A 6000-nucleotide genomic window follows, 5' to 3' on the forward strand; every position below is an offset into this window, starting at 1 on the left:
TTTTTGCATGTAGTCATTGGAGAAAGCCAAAGTGGTGCAAAATCCAGCGCTAGTTTTTTGAATTTGAGAAAGGTGAGTGACGCTCAATCTTTCCTTTCTGCCATTTTTATTCCCGTTTCTCTCAAAAACTCTCATTTTTGTTCACTTGTCTGTAAATTCTTGTTTGTTTGCTGAGAGGTCAGATTTGAAGTTTTCTTTAAATATTATTACTTTTCAATTGAGTTTTTTTTTTTTTTTTGAAGTTGAACCCCTTTCCTGTGTCTTTCTGTGACCCCTTTTTGTCTTGTAACGCAGTTCTTCACGAGGTCTTGTCAGAATTTTATTTCCAAATAAGAAAAAAAGAAAGAAAGAAAAAAAGAAAAACACTCCCTTCAGTCTTCATCCGTAATTTTTTTATTTTAAGGTTTCATAATGCTTTTTGTTTGTTAATCTTTTGCTCCACACTTCTCTGCTCGCAACCTGTAAAGATTCGAAAAGATCTCTCAGAAACATTTCTGCTCATTATAAAGCCCCCCACCCCCACCCCCACCTGAGCCTTTGGATTCACTTCTATATAATTTTTTCAAATTTTTTTTTTAATTATTTTTCTAATGTTCTCTTATTATTTTCTCCCACTATAAAGAGTGCTACAAAAAATATACATATACATATACGAAGAAAGCTAACGTGTCGTTTTTTGTTCAATGTTGATTAAGCACTCCACTTGGGTTGTTTTCCTTAGTTTCACTTCCTTCACATATTCTGTGTCGTCGTCTGTCTCTTTCTTTATCACACACCCCACACACGGTGGAGGTTGAGTTTTCCGTTTTCTTTCTTGGGGTGTCTGTTTCTCAAATATAAATCTCCAATCTTTGGCTCATTCACTTGGTGGGTAATCTCTATTTGTTTCTCTTTCTAGAGTTAGAGAGAGAGAGAGCGAGAGAGCGGAAAGAGAGAAGTCAAGTCTGCAATGGGAAAAGCTACGAGATGGTTGAAGGGCTTGTTGGGAATGAAGAGGTCAGATAAGGAAAATCTCCAGAGCCCAAGTTCAAACGCGTCTGACCGGAAAGAGAAGAAAAGATGGAGCTTCGGAGGCGGCAAATCTGCCAGAGCAACATTAAATGGTGTTGATAATAACATTAATAATAATAATAATAATAATAGTAATATTATTATTCCACCAAGTATATCTGCTTCTGATGCGGCTTGGCTCAGATCCTATCTAGCCGAGTCCGGGACCGAGCAGAGCAAGCACGCAATCGCCGTCGCGGCAGCCACGGCCGCCGCCGCCGACGCCGCCGCGGGCGCCCCCCCCGCCCCGCCGCTCAGGCGGCGGTGGCTGTCGTCAGGCTGACCAGCCAGGGAAGTGGAATGCTGAATGGGAAGAGAGAGAAGTTGGCTGCCGTCAAGATTCAAACCGTTTTTAGGGGCTATTTGGTATGTTTGTGCTCCGTTCCTATTCGTTCTTTAGTGTTTGCTTAATTTTTTTTAATGTTTTTATTAGGGGAGTGTTTCGTGTTCGAAATGGGCAATAAATCTAGGTGAAGGGTTTTTTTTTTTTTTTTGGTGGATGTACTTTGCTTGTTTTTCACTTTTGTGTCTGTTTGTCAAAGGTTTGGAAATTTTTGTTTTCAAATCTACATAGAACAGTAAGTACCAAGTGTTCCTTGGTCAATGAAACAGTATATTTGTTTCTTCACTTGTTGACCAAGAATTCATTTTCATCTCTTTTCCTCTTTTTCTTTTTTGTTTCTTCTAACTTATTATTATGAATCCGAAAATTTGAAATTTCAAACCTTGCATTTTCCGTTAGTTGGTAATCATTTTGATTTCAGATTTACTTTTCCTCTCTCTTTTCTTGAGATCTATCATTAGATCTCTTGTTATTTCAATCTTTCTAGTTCCGGTCATGTTTTCTTTTTTATCTACCAAATATGCCTTTTTGATGAATATGTTGTCCGCTACTTTTGCACACCTCATAATTGTCGAACTTAATTTTGTCTTTCCCAAGTACTTAGGACTACTTTTATATGCGTGGAATTTGAAATTTGGCTTTTGGTTTCTGTAGTCAAATCAATTATTGCCTTTTACTACTGTTGTATTGAATACGAAAATTTACTTTCTAATTTTAGGCTCGAAAGGCTCTGCGCGCTCTAAAAGGACTTGTTAAGATACAAGCTCTTGTTAGAGGCTATCTAGTCCGAAAAAGGGCTGCTGCTACTCTTCATAGTATGCAGGCACTTATCAGAGCACAAACTGCTGTTAGAACTCAACGAGCTCGCCGTTCGTTCAACAAAGAGAACAGATTGGGTCCTGAATTCTATCCCAGAAAGTCCATTGTAAGATCCATTAAATTTCACTTGCTCGAAAAGAAAAAGATTCATTTTTTATGTCTTGCTCATTCAAATGTTTGTTTGCTTTCACTTTTCAGGAAAGATTTGACGAGCCAAGGAGTGAATTCCATAGCAAGAGGCTATCTACAACTTGTGAAGCATCAATCAACGCATTTGACGAAAGCCCGAAAATCGTTGAGATCGACACTTACAAGCCCAGATCAAGATCTCGAAGATTTAGCACAGCTCTATCGGAATGCAGCGAAGATCTGCCTTACCAAACGATTTCTTCGCCCCTGCCTTGCCCTGTTCCTGCTCGAATCTCCATCCCTGACTGCCAGCACCTTCAGGATTTCGAATGGTACTTCAGTGGCAACGAGTGCAAGTTCTCCACCGCGCATAGCACTCCCCGTTTTGCTAATCCCACCTGGTCCAACGCGCCTGCTACGCCTGCAAAGAGCGTCTGTGGGGACAGCTTCTTTAGGCCTTACTCAAACTTCCCGAGCTACATGGCCAACACTCAGTCTTTCAACGCCAAATTAAGGTCCCACAGTGCCCCGAAGCAAAGGCCCGAACCGGCGCCTAAGAAGAGGCTCTCACTGAATGAGATAATGGCTGCAAGAAACAGCATAAGCAGCGTGAGAATGCACCGGTCGTATTCTCAGTTTCAAGAAGAGGCCTTCAACTGCTGAGAAAGTTTGCATTGCAAGGAATATATCCTCTGTGTTTGGTTTGAACATTACATTGGCTAGGAAATATATCTAGAGAAGATTAAAAAAAAAAAAATACTTCTCTAGCTATGCCTTGTTTCCACTTTAAGTTCAACAATGAATAGGGTAGAACACAGAGTGCTTTCTGTAAATTACAGTTTTTTTTTTTTTTTTTTCTTTTCTTTCTTGAATTCTCTTGTGAGCAATGAAATGAATCTTTTCAATTTGTGTATGTCCTTGATGTTACTTAAACTCACACACTTGATATGCAAAACAATAACAAATTCCCATAAAACTAATACACTAAAGACAAGATTGCCTTAAATGACTGGAAGTTGGAACCTTTTCTTTCCTTGCTAACATCTGGAATTGCCAAGAGTCTTTGGTTATTAGACTAGAAATTTGTCCGCACATGCTCATTATAGAGGACATTTATTCACACAGCCAAAGAGCGTTGTCAGGCTATTTAGCATGTATGGAAGCCATATGGAAATGTGGTGTCGTACGTGATTGTGTGACAGTTAGCAAGTAACAAGAATCATATTGTGGTCGTTTACTCGTTTATAGAAAAAAAAAAAAAAAAAAAAAAAAAAAAAAAAAAAAAAAGACGAGAAAATAAGTAGTAGCTTAGGCAGAATTTTGAAATGACGAAATTCCCGCCATACCAAAAAGTGTAGAAATAGGGTAGCTTTCCGTGAACCACCTTCCAATACGTAGGTTCCAACTGTTGACACCCCAGCTTTGGACTTAACAAGTTATTACTATTTGCGGTTTGAAAGACTTGGATAAGAATCTGTAAAGAATCTTCCACATAAATTTTCAAACTTTGACTAAAGTAACGGCATTACTGGTTCAAATATCAGATTCATAAATCCTAGTAAATTAGTAATACACTCACGCACTGGCCGTCATTTTATTTCATTTTCATTGTTTAACCTGAATCATAGTGTGGCTTGCATTTGTCATGAACATCATTATGTGTGTTACTAAAATAATGCAACACAGTGTAAAATGCTAATATTAATCCCGTAAACAATAATAATGTTAATATCAGTGGAATTAAAGGTTCGTTTAGATTGACTAAAAAAAAACGTTTTTGGCTTATTTAGTTTAAAAGTCGTTTTTTAATCTGTTTGGATGAATAATTTTAGAATATTTTTGGCCTTTTTAAGCACTTTTAAAACAAGTCATCCCGATGATGCTTATAAAAAAAGTGTTTATGAAAATATTTCTTTTATTTACATTTTTAACTTTTTATTTGTGAACAACAAATTAAATATTTCATCCATATCCTTTTATTACATTATTTTTTTTATAACAATAAGTGTTTTTATTTTTTATTTTTTTACCTAAACAAATTTAAAAGTTCTTATTAAATATAAAAATACTTTTTCGGACACTATTCAAATACTAATAAAAAATCACAACTTATGCTTATTTTTTTTTACTACTTAAAAGTGCAAATACAACCTATCTCAAACAAATCCTTAAGTCCTTACTAGATTTTGTCACGCACCTAACTAGCATGTGGCCTTCAAAGCATGAGAAGGAGGCATGGACCAGATAAAGAATGAAATATTTTAGAGTACTATAGATATTGAAATCCTAATTTTTATTTTTTTAAAAAAGAAATCCTAATTTTTATAATTCATTATTATTTTTTAAAAGTTCCTATTAAATATAAAAATATTTTTACGGGTACTATCGAAATACTAATAAAAAAATTACAACTTATGTTTCTTTTTTTTTACTATTTAAAAGTATAAATACAAACTATCTCAAACAAACCCTAAGTAGATTTTGTCACGCACCTAACTAGCATGTGGCCTTTCAAAGCATGAGTTGCAGCCATGGACCAGATAAAGAATGAAATATTTTAGAGTACTATAGATATTGAAATCCTAATTTTTATTTTTTTAAAAAGAAATCCTAATTTTTATAATTCATTATTATTTTTTAAAAGTTCCTATTAAATATAAAAATATTTTTACGGGTACTATCCAAATACTAATAAAAAAATCACAACTTATGTTTCTATTTTTTTACTATTTAAAAGTATAAATACAAACTATCTCAAACAAACGCTAAGTAGATCTTGTCACGCACCTAACTAGCATACGGCCTTTCAAAGCATGAGTTGCAGCCATGGACCAGATAAAGAATGAAATATTTTAGAGTACTATAGATATTGAAATCCTAATTTTTATTTTTTTAAAAAGAAATCCTAATTTTTATAATTCATTATTATTTTTTAAAAGTTCCTATTAAATGTAAAAATATTTTTACGGGTACTATCCAAATACTAATAAAAAAATCACAACTTATGTTTCTTTTTTTTTTTTTACTAATTAAAAGTATAAATACAAACTATCTCAAACAAACGCTAAGTAGATCTTGTCACGCACCTAACTAGCATGCGGCCTTTCAAAGCATGAGAAGGAGGCATGGACCAGATAAAGAATGAAATATTTTAGAGTACTATAGATATTGAAATCCTAATTTTTATTTTTTTTTAAAGAAATCCCAAATTTTATAATTTATTATTATTTTTTAAAAGAAAGCATTCAAATTTTTATAATTTTTTAAGTCCACGGTACTAATCATTAAGGTCTCACTCATTTCATCGATTCGAGTTTTCAGTTTTAGGATTTTACAGTAAAAAATTATCAAAAAATGTTACATCAAAATTTTCTGTTACAGTAAAAATCTTTTAAAAAATGTCACATCTCAACTCAAATAAAAACTCAAATTGACAAAGTGAACAAGACCTAATAGTATTACCTAGCCTAGCAATGTTAGAACGGTAATGGGTGTAGAGGATCTTAAATTTCATATCAGCAATGATTAGGGATTTGATTTGATTGATGGGTTTCCGGGTTTGGGTCCCTTGGGAATTGTGTGGCTCTACTCTGCCATTTTTCTCGGTTTTGCTGGCGTTGCTTGCATCATCATGGGGGGGGGGGGGGGGGGGGGGGGAG

The 6000-nt window shown here is 34.7% G+C and overlaps 1 pseudogene; it reads left to right on the top strand.

Moving 5' to 3' along the window:
• The first annotated feature begins 741 nt into the window (after nt 1–741).
• Nucleotides 742–3056, top strand: LOC21408950 (annotated as a pseudogene).
• The last annotated feature ends 2944 nt before the right edge of the window (nt 3057–6000 follow it).

Source organism: Morus notabilis, unplaced genomic scaffold, assembly GCF_000414095.1.
Source record: "Morus notabilis unplaced genomic scaffold, ASM41409v2 Scaffold307, whole genome shotgun sequence".
In the NCBI taxonomy this organism is placed as follows: Eukaryota; Viridiplantae; Streptophyta; class Magnoliopsida; order Rosales; family Moraceae; genus Morus; species Morus notabilis.